Source organism: Typopeltis vanoorti, chromosome 7, assembly GCF_054136105.1.
Source record: "Typopeltis vanoorti isolate ZY-2024b chromosome 7, IOZ_Tvanoo_1.0, whole genome shotgun sequence".
NCBI classification, from domain to species: Eukaryota; Metazoa; Arthropoda; class Arachnida; order Uropygi; family Thelyphonidae; genus Typopeltis; species Typopeltis vanoorti.
The window spans coordinates 24,846,652-24,868,107 of NC_143555.1; the positions used below are offsets into that span (position 1 = coordinate 24,846,652).

At 34.5% G+C, this 21,456-nt stretch overlaps 1 protein-coding gene across 9 annotated transcripts in view; it reads left to right on the plus strand.

Moving 5' to 3' along the window:
- Window positions 1-21,456, plus strand: part of LOC150104529 (lachesin-like) — a 1,086,504-nt gene that overhangs the window by 440,631 nt on the left and 624,417 nt on the right. The window lies entirely within an intron of this gene.

Consider the following 21,456-nt stretch of genomic DNA (forward strand, 5'->3'; position numbering starts at 1 on the left):
AGATACATTTTTCCATATAGATTACCGAATGATGATTAATGAATTATAAAAACCGAAATTGTGTTTATTATTAAAAAATAAACTGATAATTTTTGATCAGTTTTGAACAAAAGGCATGTCGGAAGAATTTTTTGTTCCGAAGGATCCAAGTCGTATTTCGTACAGGAAGTAAGGATTCTTTACAGAAACTTTATAAATGAACGTGAGTTAGTCTGGCTCAGAAATTATTATAATTATCTTAACTTTAGATGGGGTTTGGTTTAGATTATATTTCAAAGAAGAAACTATGACTAGGTAGCTAGTGTATTTTTCGTTTCATTTATGTTTTATGTTTCGCAAGATTTGTGGGATGAAAGCACCTCCTTTAGAATAAGACGCCAACTCAGATTCAGTTGAAAAATTCGTCGAGAATATGAGTTTCCTCGCATTTGATACGAAATAAAAATCCAGATTTTTCCAACCAGTGAAAAATTTAATTGACAATTATCAGTTAATCAGGGTGAGTCATATGTTGATCACTATCAGTATACGCCGACAAACCATATATTTTGTAACACGAGATTCTTCTCTCTCCCTCCCTCCCTCCCTCCCTCCGACTCTCTCATATTTTTATAAACTTATATAACTCTTTGTCTTCTCTGTGCTGCTTTCATCCTTTTATCTATTATTTGTTTAGTTTTTATGTACGCATAGCAAACTACGTCAGCATGTTTAACAGCTCCAAGTACACCTCAATCATCTAACTAATCATTTAGTAATTACTATATTCGAATTAATTTTTTGGCATTCGATATTTTACAGTGATTACAATAATACCAACACGTTCTTCAGTATAGTTGCATCTTAATTATATTTAATCAGTCAGTTATAATTGTTAACAAAATCTAAATCAGTTATCTATAATAATTATAATAATAACATGTACATGCTAACATTAAAAATCTAACTATTCACTAAAATTATATACTAAACTAAAATAAGTATCATTAAATTTTACAATGATAAATTGCAAACAATACTAACATCGATATATTGTGCTATAAATTATAGTACGATAAATTGTACTATAATTGCATATAATAAACATCTTAGGTTGCTATCGTAGTTCTGATTGTGAGTGTATTAAATCAGTATTATTAGCAATACATTAATTTCCAATTATAAACTATCCGTATGTCAGTTGACATAACTTACCCTCTCCTAATAGGTTTAAAGATAAATTAGATTACTTATGTCACTACTCTCCTTTAAGGAATGACAGATTTTTTCTCCTTCCCAAACGTAGGGTTCCCCTTCTTGTGAAGGGGAAAAAAGGATACATGGAATTGGCTTGCGCAGCAGGATGCGGATGCACCATTAACCTCCATGTCACAGCCTTAATTACGTTTAGGAAAACCAAGTTACTCTAAATGAGTAACCGACCATTCACCTAATATGTTAATCGAAGATAAGTTACTGTTATCAAACATGGAGAAAATATTTATTTGTTAATTTAATATAATAAAAAGATTGTAATATTTTAGCGTCCTATGGTAAAACGCTGCCAGATTAATTTTAATACTGTGCTTAGGTAGTACATTATCTGATAATATTCTAAGAAGACCAAAATCTGGGTGGATTCATTCAGTTAGAAATGCCTTAGAAGACCAAAATATAAGATATGATGATACTGGATTCCCATTAGATATAGTTAGTAATAAAGGTATTTATATCGTTCATCATTATCGCTAACATAGCGTTGTGTACATCTATATGAGGAATTTGATGACAGTGATGAAGAAGTGATTACGTTCGGTCATTGTGCTCAAAATATTGATCGCTATTGATGAATTTATTAATTGTTGGTCACTATCATCTCTATTAGCGATAATGTGCATGATTATGGGGCCTTTATCCTTTTACAGGTGACACTTCCGACATCTTTCTCCTGCGCCGGCCTGATTGGCCGAGTGATTAGCGTATCCGCTCTCAAGCCAAGCGGCTGCTGGTTCGAATCGCACCAAGGGAATGGATATTTGTGATTGTCCTACTAACCACTTACCATATTTACTGCTGTGTCCTGGCGCAGTTTGATGACCTTTAATGTCTTTGCACCATAAAAAAAATCAAATCAAGTCTTTCTTCTGCCAAGTTGCCAAAAGGAGTAACTAACAATGACCTTTTTTGTGCAATGCTGAGGTATTCTGAGCTCTTCAATAGGAATTCTTCTCTTTGCAGATGAAACTTGAACCAAAGTATGTTTCCCAATCAAATGACAACACTACATATCCATCCAGATGTCTTTTAGACAAACTTATCTAAGGTCAGTAATATGTGTTGATACTGCTCTTTACTACGTATGGATTAAATTAGCTGTCTTGATAGTTTTCTTATTTAGATCAGTGTTTGTTTGTTTACCAGTTTGTTAAAATTGGTAAAAAAACTTGTAAAAGAAGTAAATCATAATAGCATAACCTATAAATTTCGGCAACCATTTTGATCAGTGTTTTTTTTTTTTTTTTTTTTTTTTTTTTGAAGACCCATTTGCTAAGTTTTTTCTGAAGGAATCCTACATCGGTAGCGCGTTGTGCATTTTCCGAGAGTAGCGTGTTTCCGACTATAATCGTTCTACTTCCTGACTAAAGACACTTTATGGAATAGTTCCTATACTTAGAGTTGTGAATTTTTGCTGTAACTCTGGGAGAATCGTGTCTACAATTTTACAAAACTAGCAAACAGGTTTACGGACAAATAAAAATGTTTTTTACTTGTCCTGATTTTCTGAAAAAAATCTTAAATCTTAAAATGTAAATCTTAAGAAAATCTTAAAACTGCATCCTAATTTTTCTCTTAAAATATTTATTTAAACATTAATAGGTCTGGGGGTGCAGGCAACATATCATATTTTGAATCAACTGCTGTTTTCATATAAAAAAAGTCTGTCTTTGAGTTGATAAAATCTGAATGATCACCGCATACGGTCGGAAGCACTGAAATCAAGTCTTCTCTGGTTAGTTTCTTACTCCCGAGTAGAAAACATGTGCATAATTACCATAGGGAGTTTAATTATTATTCTGCTAATAATTATCGTCATTGTCTCAATAATTCAGACTGATTTTAAATTCTCTCTGTAATTGATTTCTATTCGGTATATATATCGATTAAAATTGTTTAAGAAAATGCTTCTAGATTAGATTTTATTTCCAGCATTCGTGCTTTGATTCTTGAAAACAGCCGCCTTGTAGCATAGAACTTATTGCTTTCTCCTAAGACATTAAAGATTAAGATGGCTAAATATTCTTCGAATGGTAATTTTGTTCTCAGAAGCCTTAAAAGTCCCGACTATTCTTTCATCTTTCCTCGGAACTCATAAATTCATTAATTTCTAAACTGTTGAATCTTTCATTGGAGTAAACTAGCATAATTTAAATGGGCACATAGTAATCAGCGTTCTTAAAGAATTTATTAATTGAATAGATGTCCATAACAGAGGAACAATGCAGTCACGCAAACTAAGAGATCGCAACGTAATATCACCAGCAATGGGCTGATCAAAGTCCCTACAGTTCGCTGCACAACAACAGAATTCTCTTATGCTTCAGCGCCAGATTGTTGAGCACCTTCTTTTATGATTCTGCATCGACTGTGCGCAGAACAGGAACATCAATGAATAAGAACTTTTCTTGACACGGATTATTGGAAAACTGTTTGGACAGGTTAAATCGTATGTTCCAGATATATACATGTATAAATTTGCCTGTCAAATATAGACATTTGCACACATGAATATAAGCCATACATTTTTCATGTCCTTTTCGTTTGTCTAAATAAAGATCATAGAGTATGTCTGAAAGCCGGATTTTATTGTTTCATAATTCTATTGTCACTCTGGGTAAATTATAAAATGAGGCAGTTATGGATATTTTTGCTTCGACTCGAGAAAGAGTAATAACAATTAATATCTAAAGCAAAGGAAAGCTTCAAATGCATATTACGTACGTAATTACGTTAGAATATATAGCCAGAAAAATTAGAAGAGAGGTTTTAGGACAATTTGAGAGAAATCACTGGAAGTAATTGTTTCAAATCTGATTTTGCTCTAGCAGCCAACGTAACCACGGACAACAATGACTCGAACGGTAAAAAATCTACAAATATTTAACATTTCATTTAGGACGGGTGATAACTTTCTCGTTCTTTCAGCATTTATATTTTCAGTTTTCATGTTTGTCTGCTTCTTACGTAAACGATATTGTGTCTCAGGTGGGAATCAACATTTTATTTATCTCCAGTACTAGCATTGACTGGCATATCTGCATGTTTTTTTTTTTATATATATATAGACGGTTTCGTTCCGATGAAATAATAACTTATTGCCAACGCTAATTGCTATTGATGCATGACTTAAAACTAATATCTGAACTAAATAAATAAATAAATAAATAACAAAGGCTTAGCTTAGCTAGAAAGCCATTGATGATTCACCTGTCAATGCCATTCCTCCACACTTATCCGAAATCTTACAAAGTGCTAAGCCTGAACATATGCTGAAGATGATGAGTTTTATGTATTCAGATATCTCTTTCTGCCATCCATTTTCTGCAGTTAGTCCAAAACTTCGTGTAGTTATTTCTCTTAACCTAAGTTATATGATTCATAAAGACAATTTGATTTATTTATATAAATTTTTACAAATCGCGTTTACAGTTCCAAACTTCTGTGTTTCTGCGCCATTGACAGTACATTGCCAAACTTTTTGTCGTTGCGCTACAGAGAGTAAAACTGCAAAATTTTGTGTTACCTCCTGTTTTGACTATGAAAAAGAGGAGCTATGCTCGAACCTAAATTCTGAGAATTAAAATTAAGGAAAACAAATGAATATTCAAACACAGTTAGGTTTTGAAGACTACGAATAAATAAAAATTATTTAATGACCTGAATAACTCAGGATAATTTTGTCAGTTGATAGTTTTACTGAATAATTAAAGACGCGAATTATCAAAACTTTTCTTCATTCTATTTTTTATTTCTACCTGTTGGATTTTTGTTGACAGTTATCATTCAAAGTGCTTGCTGTAACACAAAAAACCCAGAATTTCCAAGCCCACGCAATTCCTTCACAGTATATAATTAGAGTAGGCTGTATAGAAAAAAGCAAAAGAAAGAGATCTGTTCACTTCTGCCGCAAAAACCCATTTATAACTTGTTTGAGCTAAAGTATCATATCACACAACAGAAACGCGATGTTTTGGCTTGAAGAAAAGTAAGAAAGACAAGCTATAAACTGATGGCTCTTATCACATACCTGCAGTTTTTCTTGGGTGGTAAGAAAAAAGTAAGACGTAATAAATGATTTATTGCCTGCTTCAAAATATTTGTTTTTCTGTTTTTGTAACAGTAAAAGTTTACAAAAGGGCGTATTTAATTTATCTTACAGCTCTTCAGCCCAATACATTACCATTACACCTGAGATAGAGGAGCAGTTAGAGAGTGTGCGTGTAAACGGCACCATTTACACACCTACCGTGACATCCGCGCACATATATGGAACTGTGTACACTATCCGTTTTCTTCCTATTCGTGTAGTCACGCCATCACTCATCCCCACTTCTTTATCGACAAAACGTCCTCCAGATTCTCTCCATAACGACTCTTCTGGCCGGCTTTCTCCTCAGTCTAATCCACTCGACAACACACATCATTAATCTGTCTGTGGTATGTTATCCACACCAGCGTGCAAGGCGGCAGAAGCTGCAAAAGTGTTTACCAACGTGGAAGGAAGGGTGCTGCACGTAAAGTAATAAATTTAAAAAAAAAAAATGAAAAGAAAAAACGCCATCCATTTTGAAAATTATGATACAGCAGACTCAGTTTTTTTCGCTAACCGGCTAGGAAAGAATAGGAATACACTTATTGATCACGCCTAGAAAAGGTGATGCACATAAATCTTATAAGCGAGTGTTTCCAATTATTAAGCTGTATTCCCGATAAACAGGTTTGTTTCTTAGATAAATGATAGAGGAACTGTTGGAGTGTAAAACAATGGTTCATTTGTAACCAAAAAGATAAAAGTACTTTACATGCAGTTACAGCGTTTTATTTTCTCTTACAATAACCGTATTGCAATATACAATGATTCTTCCCCCTCCCCCCGATTTTATGTTAAGTGTAGCAACCGTTCTCTATAATTCTAATCTCACTTCTCTATTGTAAAGAAAACCATATAAAAAATAATAATCGATAGTTTCATGAAACATTGCTGATTCTCTCCATTTTAAAATTCTTGCCTGCATTCCACTATCTTTAATAACATTAGAGCAAATTGTTTTCTATTAGTTTCAATTTATCAAAACATTGGAACTGCTAGTTGATTTAGGAAATGAAATAAAATGATTACATCAATAATGAGTTGCAAATACGATAATTTTATTTATTTATTGGTAGTTTCGGTGTTTGAAGACATTAATAAGTTAGAATAAGATCTGTGTAGTGTGCTATACAACGAGCCTGTGTCCTTTTGATAAGAACAGGTTCCTTCAAAGATTTATAAATCTTTGAAGGATAACACTTACTTTATATAACTGCGAACTAGTAGTAGATGTCTGATAGTGTGTTTTGTGGCTTGATGGTGACTGAAGTTGGAGATTGACTGCTCACCAATTTCAAAGGTTTAGTTAGGATTATCATGTTATTTCCCCTACTGAGTTTTCCTTTTGCAGCAGGATAACAACACAGTTAGTCAACTCTGAGGTGCGAAATGATCTCTCTCTCTCTCTCTCTCTCTCTCTCTCTCTCTCTCTCTCTCTCTCTCTCAATCGAATGTCATATTCAAATATATCTACGAAAATCCCACGACTTGTCCTTCAGCGTAATGAAGATTTACATATATTGATTCTTAAGGAAATTTTTGATAAAAATACAAAGTGTTTCGAAATGTTATAAAACTTTTAAAAACTAGTTCATACAAATGAATTAATAAGATAATGAATTGAAATTCTTTCTTTTTATGTTGACATTTACTAGTATATTGTTTCGGATTTTTGTAGTTCTAAAACTACAGCACAAAAATTACGCAATTGCCAATGCGTGTTACTCTAAAATATCTAGGATTAAATGAGATATAATAAATCATATTTACTGATATTGTAACAGCATTTTTTAACCTGACATTTCTGTATGTTATAGTTACTTTATATCGAGGATATTAGGTATGAGTCATTTCCGAGCTTGTCGTCATTTTAGAATATAGACGCATCAAATACTAGAACATGCAGTGCTGTAGAATAGATGGTCCAATATACACTAAATGGCTAGGCCATATAGACCTGGCTATCAAGTGCATGCATTTATGTAGCAGTAAAACAAAATAAAGGTGAAAAATAAGAATTTATATACAAGGCAATTGTTAAGACAAGTGTTTCGACGTTTCCATTTGGTAAAAACTCTAGCTTACTGTAAGGAGACAAAAATAATACTTGAAAGTAATTCCAGCTCCCTTCATAAGAACAAATGGGTCAGAATTCCAAGAGCAGCCGCAATAGTGATTTATACTAAAAGCTCAAATGTGAAGTGTGACATGTATTGCTTAATGCAATAGCATAGGCTTGCCAAAACATATATTATTCAATAAACATACATCGTTTATAGGCACTGTTTTACTAAGTTTATAATTCCCATTAATCTATAATATGCAGAGTTAAAATACATATTATTTAGGGAATATCTTTTTTTTTAATTCCGAAATAATGCAAACGAAGGTATGAATTTCATTTGAGAGCTTGAGCTACAAAATCACTACACCAAAAAATAAGTGAATTAAATCAATACATCAGAAACTTTCCGTGCATCAGTTACTATAGCAACCGCCACATGTATGTTCTTCGTTGATTTTTTTTCGATTTCAGGATTAAAACCTCGATTTTCTTCCAGGAAAGAGAATATTTCTTGCATGTTTCGAAAATATCACAAATCAGGAATAGACTGGAAAGGTCTAGAAAAAAATTACATAAAGTCAACGACTTGAGGCACTGCAATGAAATTATAGTGTTTCTTCTAAAGTTTGTTAGTTTAACGTTGCACTCTCATATTACAAGTATTTTTCTGTGTTTCTTTGTTTTAACTAAGTTATGCACGAATATTTTTAATTAAAATCGATCATGTCGCTCAATTTTTTAGGTAGAGCTACTAGAAAATCACAAGAAGTTTTACACACAAACAGAAAATAACTGAAAAGCTTATTACATATATATTATAATATTTCTTCAAACTCCCAATCACTTTACTGTTTTTTTTTTAATTCAGAAATCAAAGTTTGTTGTCACGTTCAACATCACTTCACTTTTTTCTAATTTTGGAGATTGATAATGAAGGATTTTATGTCTAGAGTCGAATTTCTATTTTGATAAAAAAAAAATTCACTCTACAGAATGGCTTGAGCCACGCTTCATGCATGCAGCGTGACTCAAGTTTAACCAACCTCAGTATCTGGTTAAACTTAATGCTTCCGTAGCCCAGTGGTACCAATAATGCATTTGGCTGATAGGGTCCAATCTCGTTTAGTGGTTACATATTTAACTGGTTTTTTCAAGTCAAATTGATATTAGCCTATCTCATATTTACTCAGGTGTCGGGGTGTTTCATTCCTCAAAACAGGCAAACTGGCCAGAATAAAACGCAAGACATAATATACTGGCCTCAGAGCCTTAGCTACTTCTGCTGTAAATCCAATCCTGCTCATCCAATAAACCAACACTTTCCGCATGCAGCAATCTAAAATATCGTCAATTTGGGTATCTCTTTCCTCCAATTAAACTAAGATTTTTAGGGGTAAGTATCCTGAAGATGTTTTTTCTTTCATGAGTAAGATTTGGAATTCGAAAAGAAATGATACTAAGAAGCTGTTGTAAAGATTTTATTGATGTAAAATCTTCGGTTTAACATTTACTGAAAGAAAACATAACTATACAACGACAGTTGTGTGTCCCTAAATGTTTTCAAAAGTTTACAATATACATACTGTGGAGCCATGTGGGTTTCTTTCATGAGTAAGATTTGGAATTCGAAAAGAAATGATACTAAGAAGCTGTTGTAAAGATTTTATTGATGTAAAATCTTCGGTTTAACATTTACTGAAAGAAAACATAACTATACAACGACAGTTGTGTGTCCCTAAATGTTTTCAAAAGTTTACAATATACATACTGTGGAGCCAAATTATACTTTAACAGAATTTTATTGCCATGTTTTCCTCCTCCTCGGGAAGGTTCCAAATCACATTACATAAGACTCGAAGAAGTCTGCCATTTCTCTATGTGTTACTCTCAGGGAAGCTATAAAAGCTTTCAAATCTTATAACCCAGGGAAACGATAAACTGACTTCGGTAACTTTACCTCTTGTTACCTTCTGTACTGCTGAAAGTACGGAAAGGATTAGCCTCCCTTCTTGACGAGTCGCAACTTTCTTTTACTAAAAGGCCGGAATGAAAAGGCTTACATCTTTGCTTTTCCTGTTTGTAATGCAGTGTCGGATTAAAGGAGGTGGACTCTATCCCTGGATTCAAGTCATGCCGGGACTTGCCACTAAGTCGAAGTTACTCAAATAGCAATCGGCTTATTTAGTTCCTAATATCCGACAATCCTTTTTCAGTTTACACAGTCCCCGTTGGCATTAATTCCGGCTTTTCTTCACACTTATGATTATGATTGCATATTGATCACATGGATCATTATATTGCTATGCAGATATAAGGCTCGTGAAGGTAAAATATAAATTGTTTTGGGCCAATTAGTAACGCATAGAACCTTTTAAACTTAAATTCAATTGATGTGCTTTTGGTTAAACAATTGACAGCAGACGCAAATTGTAATTACATAATTAGGCTTATATTTTAAAAGCACATTGATTTAAAATTCAAATATTTTGCACAATATTCAATGTTGCTAATTATTATTTTATATTGTCTGAGGGACTCAATTATTCTTTTATAGTTTGATTACAATAAAAGTCGAATGTTGCATAATAGAAAGAAATCTTATCGTACAAGGATTTTTATATTTTTATATTTGTTCCAAACATGCAGAATTGTACATTAACAAAGCTAAAATGAAATAGCTATTTATAAATCGTGGCAGTAACCATTTCGTACGGCGTGATACTTTTATTTTTGAATATTCATTCGACTTTGCTCTTTGTCCATCCTGAGATACCGAATGGTCATTTTTTTTTTTAAAAGTTTTGTGAAAAAAAAAAATTGTTGCTTAGTATGAAACCATCAAAAGTATAAACAGAGTTTTGTAATACACTTAAGTCTTCGCATTTACATTAACATATTTCTTGCAGTTACTGTTGCTCTTCACAGAATAACAATATCTTATTTTTCACTTATATCTCATACCGTCTGGATGAATTTAGTTTGTTTCAGGGTTCGAATTCCTGAATTTCAGTCTCTGAATTCCTGCAGCTATCATATTCTCGTAACCGTACTTTTTTGGGAATCGATTGTAAACTTGTTAGTAGAATAAGTTCGCTGTTTAACTAAATTAAAATTAAAGCAATATAAATGTTGATGTGAAATAATTTTAATTACTGCATTTCCTGTTGGCGAAAATTTCACCTTTTTCAGACGGTCAGTCTGTTATTGCTTGGTTTTCTGACCACAGTGAACTCTCTTTAATAAAATAGTTGTGCTGTAATCAATTATTACATTTCTAATTTGCAATCTGGAAACCCTGGATTCCATTCCAGGTTTTTCTAACTAAAGCGGACAGACCAAACAGCCGAACAGTTCTTTGGTCAGATTCGTGAATTACAAACTATTTCAACATATTAAAACATTAACCATTAATTCGAAAGTGAATTTATTTTCATTGTTCATGAACAAAATATGTGGACCAAGAAGGGTGTTATTTTTACAATCCAATTTTACATAAATACAAAAAAGCTTATTCATAGAGTTAGCTCTTAATTAGAAAATAAAATAGCATATAAGAATGTATTCTGAATGCAGGACGGGACTGATTTCTCAATTGTAAACTATTTCTTGTAATGACTTTAAAAACCAATCCCGTTTTCTGATTGCTATTACCGAGAATAATAGTAACGACATGTCGACCTCGAATTCAAACATCTATTTTTTTCTGTATTTGCATTCGTATTCTATGCATCATTGCTACCTGTCGGAGTGAATAAAATTTTATCTTGCGTGAAGACAGTTTTTTAGGCATTCATTTTCTTAGTCGTTATTAACTGCTTTATACGATTTTTGTGTTTTCACAATTCCCAAACAGGAACAGCCAAATGATTCTGTCAACCTGTCAGAGCAGTAGATTTCGATTATTCGTGGCCATTTAACTTTTATGGTATTGTCGTGTTTTGCTTAGACTTCATATCTCAGATACGTGCGCATCTGTTCATCTTGAATGTCATTCTAAATGCTGGTATATCGCGTGGAATCAACAACAAAACAGAACTGTAAGAATGTTCACTTTTTCACTGAGGTTTTCCCTAGATGCGTTTTGACAGATCTGTTGCGAGACTAGATGTCCTGTAACTAGGCACTAAAATAAAATACATTCAGCTTATCTTTAACAACTAAAAAAAGAGTAAATATAATAATGCAGAAATAATATGCAAATCAATCCGGTGACAAATAATCTTTGAGCCTATATGGTTAAATTTATTGTAGTAGCATGGAGGACAACGGTATTTGCATATTAGTGAAACAGCTGAGTAATAAGATTACTAAATAGATTAGTAAATGGTAATCTTAGACATACCTGGGATTGAGTGCATGTAGCGATAAAGCATTGATTTGGAGGTACTTTTATTATCAGCAAATGTACTCTGTTTAATGCATTATTCTTTTCACTGAGAGTAGAGTTTTTCTTCGAATCTAAAAGAAGACACTAGTCATATGAATTTCTCTGTCAGTAGAACCTATTCTTATCGAAACTTTCTTGACGACCTTCGCTATTCAACGTAGAAAAACAAAATGACCAAAATACGGTTGCTTCCTCTCCAGATTGTTTGTGTTTTTAGGTCCTCCAATGAGCAATGATGGTCTCACACCGATAATAAAAATCATTTCCAACTTAAGACACTCAATAAGATATACGTTTAAATACCATTCTAATAAATAGCCTGTCAATTGCAAAGCGGACATCAGAGCGACTACCCAGATTTGTAAAGTGCATCCTGGCAGGAATCATGCATAATTCAGAATATCATTTATATTTTAGGTGCTGTTCAACGTTGGGAACGATGTTAAGCTAAATCGGCACGAAAAAAAAGATATTTTCATTTTAGTCAAAAAGGCATAGAAAAACGTTTTCTAGGCTTTTTTCTACTGTTTTTTCCTGGATATGTCGTATTGGTGAGGAGAAGTATGTTTTTCCCAAATGACGGTGTATTTAACCTTGCAAACATGTTTCGGACAGTATTACTGTTTAGGAACGAAATCGCAAATGTGATCGTCCGTGCTCTCGTAATCCGCAAATCTCCAAATTATCGTAGAGGTGAACTGAATTATCTGTTATGACTAATGGTGGATACCGGCTGCATATTCGTTTTCAAATGATAGCTTAAATGCATCGTCCAACTTTTGAGATATAAAAAGGCGTTAGTGAATTTATTTTAGTGACTTGATTTTGAATTCCAAAGGGAGATATCCGAAATCGTAACCAAGTACCATATACATTGAACATAAACTTCGCTCAAGTTAGCAAGTGCTTAAGACGAGTTGACGTATGCTTCAATTGTCGAGTGGCTTCTGTGATGACCTTTTGATCGAATTCATCTATTTCTGTCTATAGCTTTCGATCTCTTTCGATCTCTTTCTCTTTCTGTCAATAACCTCACCATAAGAGGCAGTTTAGTAAAAACGAAAAGAAACATACGCTTCGGCTGTTTTGAAGACGGTGATGAAATGGAACAGTTATTGAATATGTTAAGTCAGCAAGTTTGATTATGTTGAAGAAGCGCTACCACAATGTATGCCTTTGCAATGGCTGTTTAAAAACAGTTTCACGTATATAATTTATATCTCTGCGAAATCGATTTGTTTACTTCAATGCAATATGCATTACTTGGAAAGTTCTCTGGTATTTATTCCAGAATTATATTTTAAAATTTAACATATACGTTATAATTTCGGTTTTCGTCAGAGAATATACAAGACGAAAGCTAAAACCTTAATTTAACTCTCAACTAATACATTACTTCGGACGCAGTTTTATTCCCCCTCCCCCCCCCCCTCTGGGTGGAAAATCACTATTTTATAAATTTAAAGGCTCAAGCCCGAGAAAAAATATTTAAACACAAATAAATAAAGATGGTGTTGTTGTTGTGTTCGCTATTTTGTTAACAATTACCATCTTGTTATATTGTTATACTTATAATATAAACTACTCGTATGTGAATTTGTAAATTAAAACACACAGCGTTGTTGAAATCTTGCGAATATTTGCCCATGTGATTGGACTGAGTAGTTATTTTACTATTCAAAATGTGCCATTTACTTTATGTTTCGGAGTTCTAAACCACTGCTTTACAGAATGATCTCCAATTTGATTCAGCTTCGATGCTATTGGTTCGATTCCAGTAACACTGATATTCAAATCACGAAAATTGATTTAAAACATATATGCCTTATTTTAATAACCGTATACGCGTAGGCAAACTTGGTGATTTCTAATTTTGTTTGCTGATTTCAAATTTTAGATTTCTTAGGGATTTGAATAACATGTATTTTAATTTGCAGTGCAAGACCAAGTTACATATACGTGTCTGATTTAGAAGTTGCGATAATATTTTAAAAAATGGAATTCTGATGGATTTCAACATTTATTTAATTCAGTGGACAATATAAAGATCCCCAAATAGGATCATAACATAACTAATTCAGTTTATCATATCCGGTTACGCCAAACACACACACATTGAGGATGTTTTTCATACTTAAGTTATTTCGAAACAAAAAAATTCTTACAGTTCGTTTCATTTTAAACAGTAAACTCATTAAAATTGTAATTAATTAATTGAATTAATGGCACTGAAAGATGTTTATCAAGTACACTTTCAGAAATCACCAGATTTATATTTACTTTACTGTCCAAAAATAAATAAAAAGTCTAAAGCTATCTCGAATCTATTGTAGGAAAATATATTCCCTCAAGCCAATATCCTTCATCCGAAAAGGATAAAACCTTCCCATATTTTATTTTCAACTCTCTTCCACTTTATTTTAAATCTTCAGTATCGAAAGGCCGAGGAGGATTTATGAAGAAGTACTGAAATGGAAAGAAAGAGAGTCGGTGAAAAGAAATCGGAGGACAAACTCTACGACTGTACGAATGAGTGCACACCGCACAGACTGGGTTCGAATATATCAGCCCGATTACTCATCAACGTAAAAGAGCAAAGCTATAATTGAATAGATTTCTTCAGCACCGAGTTAAATGAACTGAACACAAGTCCAATTTTTACCTCTACATCGATATAATTCACGTAACGAAAATGGGTTATGCATCAAAATGTCTCTTGTGAAAAGGGATATTTATGACGTGCAATAACTTATTCTGTTTAAACACTAAATATAGCAGTAAATATTTTATCTTTCTAATTTGTTTTCTAGTATTTAGAAAACAAAAAAAGAAACAAAAACGTGACGCAGTAAAAATACTGTATTTTCGCAGTAGAAATACTGATTAGTTTGACAATCCGAAGATGGATTGTTTCCTTTATTTTATACTGGAACTGAGGTAGTATTAAACTTAGTGAATTATAAGTTTACTTTCTGTTCCTGTTGTCAGCATTAAGTTTTTTCCCTAGACATTATGAAACTTCAAGTCAGGAAACATTTCGGTGTAAAAAAGTATTTTTCTGCACATTTCCCATGCATAATAGGAAGTGCAGTTGTCTTTATTTATATACAAATTGGAAATTTAGCATTCACTAAGAATACCAAGTAAAGAGAAGACAGAGAATTTAAACATGGTGCCGCTCAGTAGTATAGCATAAAGGGGGAACAGAGCGTAAAATTTTTGCCGACAACGACACGAGAGATGGAGGGTGTAATGGGAAAGTATTGTGTCGTATGCTTTTCCCACAATATGTGTACCAAGTGTTATCCCCCGAGGTTTCTGCCCGCGAAACTTGTCAACTCTGTAATGAGATCCTCCTATAGTACGGAAGATCTTAGCTGTACTTCTGATGTTGTGAGTTTACAGTGGAATTTAGAAATAAAAGAAAGACTATTCTTAGTCGTGGCAAACTCTTCCTTGTTTGTTCTATGAATGTTTGCTTGTATGAGAATGCATCATTGAATCAGAGATATATATAACTCGAGAGAAAATGAGATCTATGAATATCTTAAAAACCTACGTGATATGCACAATATGTGTGCGTGCGTGTCATATTCTGTAAGAGATATAAGGGATGCTTCAGCTCTTGAAAATGAAGTTTTGAAACAGGGAAGAGAGAAAAACACGCAAAAAAGAAATTTTGCTATACTTTTCTAAATTACATAACCGTGTCGTTCGGAAGTTTAGTTTTTTTTTTTTGATGGGTGATCACCGCCGGAGATAAAAATGTTGTATTTAAATAATCTTTTAGTTATTCCCTGTTTGGAAACAAAGATATGATCGAATTAAGGAATGAATTTATAACAACATGGCTTCTTTGTGCGCTCGATTTTCTTGAGGCAGGGGGAGGACATGATTACAACTTCTGAAGTGAGGTTTTATGCTTCCCACCTAGACCTTCCACTTCCATTGACTGGGGTGTTGTTCAGTTATGGCATATGCCTTCCAGACGGATGAAATTAAAGTGCAGTTTCCACTTGCAGGGGTGGAAAAGATTAAAAAAAAGGCCAATGAAGGGTTACGCTTTCATTTTTGTATATTTTAAATTGTTTAGAATATTTACATTTATCTAGTTAAAAGTTAGTTTTGCAGAAATGGATGAATTTGGTCCAAGAACATAATTCAGGAAGTGGAACTTGTTCAAGACCAGGGTTGTAATATAGTTATGTGAAGGATGAAGTTCTCTAGCGGTAAAGCAAATGAAAATATGGCATACAACAAAACTAAACTGTGAGTTTCATCGTGGCAATTAATATTTCAAGGTTTATTCATTTTACTATCTACTCTGTGCGTGGAACTGGAGTGCAGAGCTTCTGGTTTGCATCTCTCTCTTTCTCTCTCTCTCTCTCTCTCTCTAGAGGGGAAAAATAGGTTGGTGGAGTCGATTTTGCACGTGCTGGTTTCTCGTATTTCGCAAATGCTTTCGTCACGCTGATGCGGACAAGCATAGCTTAGTTGTTTGGGCTGTTATAGCACGTTTCCAAATAAATTTTCGTTCGTTTTTTCCCCATAGGCATCCCCGATAACGACTTCTTCCTTTGGCTTTCGTTTTGCCGTTCAGCGAAAGATCTCATTCGACCAAGTTTTTCGTCATATTTCTAACAGCGTTCCCATAACGCTGTTAGAAATACTCCTCTTGCAGCGCAGTTCTTGACTCAATCTTCCTTGGTAAGGGTCTTAAACCAACACAGCACGCTCTATCTTCAATACCCCCCCCCCTAAAAAAGCGTATCGCAGGAATCGACGATAGTCGTGAAAAGTGACTTTACGTAGCTGTCTTTATAAAGTGACATAAGGCAACTTTTTAGTTTCTGGAACTGTTTCCTTATTTTGCTTAATATGTTTCTTTTTAGTCTGAGTAACATCTGCTGTAAGTAATAAGCACTTTTTTATTGAAATATGTCAGCGCTAAAATGCTAATACACACATGAAATGTGTGTATTTCATGTGTTTTGCAAGGAGCTAATAAGTTTAATATTCGTACGAAGTTGAAATTGTATTAATTTCTTTTTTGCTTCATTTTTTTTCTGAAAATAATGCAATTAGTATTTTCAATGCATAAAATATGAGAATTCCCAATACAGTTTCTGAGTGCAGTTCAGTTTTTTAATTATAATTAAGAAAGCCAGTAGACACATCCTACTATCCAATACGTATCCATCATAAATACTATCCCCATTGACTTGACATTTTATTCTATTGGGATTCCATGTGTGTATATCTTTAATATCTACCTAGATTCAAACTACTGCGTATTATATTCACCATTACAGATGCAACGTGCTCTTGGTTCACTAAATTTTTATTTGATTAGTGGTCGGAATGCAAATACCTTCTTCGACATTATCCCTCAAGGTATACTAACGACAAGAGTCATTATTATATCCCAATGATATTTATATTATGCTGTTCCCAACAACGAAAACCTTTTATAAATCTACAATATATCCATCTGTATCCTGGATGGTTATGGTCTTTTTTTTTTCGGAAACCCTGTTTTGGAGACCAACACTAAGTTTTTGATGCTATTTCAATAAGCAGGGGTTGAAATCCATCCAATTTTATCGCTTACCTAAATATAACTGATATCATGCTTGCTTTTGGAAGAATGGCCGAAATAATTAAGGATATTAGGTCATTTTATTATGTTTAATTACGTGTGCTGTTCTGGGCAATGATTCCTATTTTGCGGGATGAAAAATCTGAGTTTCTAGAAGAAAATTCTCTGGCATATCTGCGAGATGCGGTATCCATAAAGGTTTTTTAAATCCATTCTCGTGAGAGATTCGAAATCTGGGTTGGTAGTATATGTCATCTACGAACCACTTCTTTTGGACGAATTTATATATCAAAGGGAAACGCCGATATTAGTCATAACTTAATATGTAATAGTGACAAAAGAATTCTGCCTGGATTAAACCGTCACGTCTCTAATTTGATGAGCCTGATGTAAGGGTAGGTAAGTATTTCTTGATGCTTTTTTTCTTGCAGAAATATATATATATATATATATATATATATATATATATATATATATATATATATATATATATATATATATATATATATATATATATATACTGTATATATATATATATATATATATATATATATATATATATATATATATTTCTTTTTTTTATTCAACTTGCTAAAATATACATTAGACGATAGGTAACAAGGACTATTCACAGAGAAAGAAACATTTTCCTTTCGGATATACAATGCAATAAATGAATTCAAAATTTACAGTTCAGTTTCAGTCTGAGTTATCTTTCAGATGAAGCGTATTGTCGTCGTCAATCCAGAAGAGGGTACCAGTTGGATTCCACTCCTCTATGAATTTCGCGACAGTTCTTGTTTCTTTGAAGTATTCATGTTCCAATAAAAGCCTGCTTTTTAGTTTCCGACGGAGGATATACATGAGGGTTTGTGCAGTTTCAGTGATGTGATGGATGGGTGCCGGTTATTTCTTGTCTGTTTTAGGTAGAAGCTGTAGATGACGGCCTTAGCGCAGATGAAGAGGAAATTGCATGTTCTATGTCTGTTTTCTTCTGTGTGGACTAAATTCCAGTAGTCTTCTTGGCTGTGTGCGTAGTTACAGGTGTTAGAGGCAGTATTCAGTGCATAGGTGATTATCACTTTGTTTGCGGGACAGGTTAGATATGTGTGTTCAAGGTACCTGAAACGTTACAGAATAGACACAGATCCGTTTCTTTTAGCTGAAATTTGTAGAGCTTAGGAGTTGGCAAGATGTTATGCCATAGTTTCCACTGTATGTCGGAATCTGATTTCGCACACTTTGATTTATACGGCAGATCCCACTGAAAACTGAGTGGCATATGCAGCCTTGTAGATGAGTGCGTTAAGGATGAATATAAGAAGGGCGAGGTTGAAGACACTGACATGAGGAAGTGGTATATTTTCTTGTAGTTGGAGGGAAGAATTGGAAGCGAGGCTTCAGGTTGTACAATATGAAATATCGGCCCCGAACAGTTTCTAGAAAGAATACGGATTTCCTGAGGTGTAGCGATATCTGGATAGGCTTTTATAATGGAGGCTTGGAGCTATTGATATTACTTTTCAGTTTTTGGGTTCTTTATTGGTAGGCTTGTGAATACTTTCCACTTTAGGGTCTGGGTTAGGAGGTCCACTATGGCTCTTATTCCTGCCCAGTTCCATGTAGGGAAAAGAAAAGCCTGGCCAGTTGTGAAATTTGTTATGTTTCTGTTCGAAAATAGTGGTTCTGTAAGTACAGCCTACTCTGTTGATCCTGTAAGTGTGTGGTGAAGTCCTGTGTTTCCACCGCTGTAGAGCATCTTTGTAAAAATGAGGTAGTTCAGGAGAAAATGGTGCAGGACTGCCCATTCGGAGAATTGTGGAAAGTGTAAGTCCTCTGGTGGATGATTTCGTGATGTAATCGAAGGTGGTTACATAAGTGTGATTGCATTGAAGTGTCTTTAGGATGAGGATTATCCTGAAGGATCTAATCTTGTTTTCAAGGGAAATCAGGCCTTCACCTCCCTTGCTAAGTGGCTTGCAGAGTTGGGGGTATGTTATCCAGTGAGTTTTGTTCCAGGGGAAACGTTTGATTTCCTTTTGAATGTGGTAGAGAAATTCTTCAGGTGTGAGTACTTTGAGGGTATGCCATAAGACACTCGCAGCCATCTGGTTAACTATCAGTACTCTTCCTCTAAGTGAAGACATGGAACGAACACTGTTCCATTTACCTAGCACCTGTTTAAAACGGTTGTGCAGCTGTGTCCAGTTCAGTGTGCTATATATTTTGGTGTTGCCAAGGTGCACACCTAAGTATCTTTGTCCTTCGCTTGACCAGGTACATTCGATCGGAGAATCATTTCTAGACTTCCATCTGCCTGGCCACAAGCTCGTGGTTTTTGCAGAATTTAATTTGGTCCCTGAGGCTTCTCATATTGTCTGTGTGCTTCCTCGGTTACTGTCATTTCGGACTATTACAGTGACGGCATCGACATATGCTGATAGGGTAATTTTTTGATGTGGCTCTATTATGCTGGTTCGTTTGGAGATGATGGTGTCGTGTACTCTTTTTAAGAAGGGTTCTATGGCCAGTGTGTATAATTGACCGGAGAGGGGACATCCTTGCTTGATCCCTCGAGAGTATGGCAAAGTGCGAGTGAGCCTGTTGATGATTTTTAAACAGAAGTGTGCATCTCTGTAAAGCAATTGCACTGTTTCAATGATGAGAGGACCATAGCCAAATGCCTTTAGAACTTCATAAAGGTACTCCTGCTCTACCCTGTCGAAAGACTTCTCTTGATCAAGGCTGATGAGTGCTAGGTTTTCATGTTGGCTGTTTGCGATGTGGATGAGATCTCTTATTAAATGAATGTTATCATGTATTGATCTTCCTGGGACTGAGTACGTTTGATGTTGGCCAATAACTTCAGGCAGTGTTGGCTTTATTCGATTTGCTATAACTTTAGAAATGATTTTGCAATCAGTATTAATTAGGGAGTTAGGACGCCAGTTTCAGATATCCGTGTGGTCTCCCTTCTTTGGTATCAATCGTGCTACTGAGGTCGTGAGTGATTGTGGGAGGCCATTGATGTAGGCTTCTTGAAGTGTTTTGAGGAGAAGTGGTCCGAGTTGATTCCAGAAGACTTGGAAAAACTCTGACGTGAGACCATCAAGACCAGGAGATTTGTTCTTCGGCAAAGATGTGCATGCGGTTTTCTGTTCATCTAGCGTGATTTTTTCTAAGTGGTTCCGATCTGTTGCAGAGATTTTTTTGTTTCTTTCAGTATTTCGTGAATGGCATGATGGGATGTTCCTGCAGTGCTGTATGCATTCTTGTAGTATTGTAGGATTTCAGAGGTGATTTTACTTGGATCTTCTGTGTTCTTGCTGTCATCTTGAAGTCTGATAGTAGAGACGGAATTTGCTGCCTGGCATTTTTTTCCAAAGAGAAAAAATATTTTGTGGGGGGCGTCTGAAACATTTATTTGTGTATGCCGCGATCTAAGTAGGGTACCTTTTGCCGATAATTCTGCCTGTCTTTGCATGGCTTGGAAGGTAGAATGATGTTCAGGGCTTTCTTATGGGAGATACTTGAGCTGTTCTTCAAGTTGTCGGATTCTAATATTCCTCTGTTGATTTTTCTGGTGACTGTAGATCTGTGTAAATGATTTTATTCGTGATTTTAAGTGGGGCCACCATATCCATATTTTCATTGGTTCTGTATCCACTTTCGAGTGAGTGACGTTGGTTGTTAAAGCCTGAGTGATTTCAGATCATTGCTTCGTCAAGCTGCAACTTTCATATCTTTGGAAGCATCCAAATCAGGAAGTGCCTATTGAATCTTCAAAAATACTCTCCTGAAAGATCCAGCTTATATAATAAACACTCAGGCTTTAATAACCAACGTCACTAAAAAAACGTGTGTGTGTATATATATATATATACATATGTGTGTGTGTGTGTGTGTGTGTGTGTGTGTGTGTGTGTGTGTGTGTGTGTGTGTGTGTGTGTGTGTGTGTGTGTGTGTGTGTGTGTGTGTGTGTGTGTGTGTGTGTGTGTGTGTGTGTGTGTGTGTGTGTTAACAATTAAAGCAGGAAACTATATTATGGAACAGGGCAT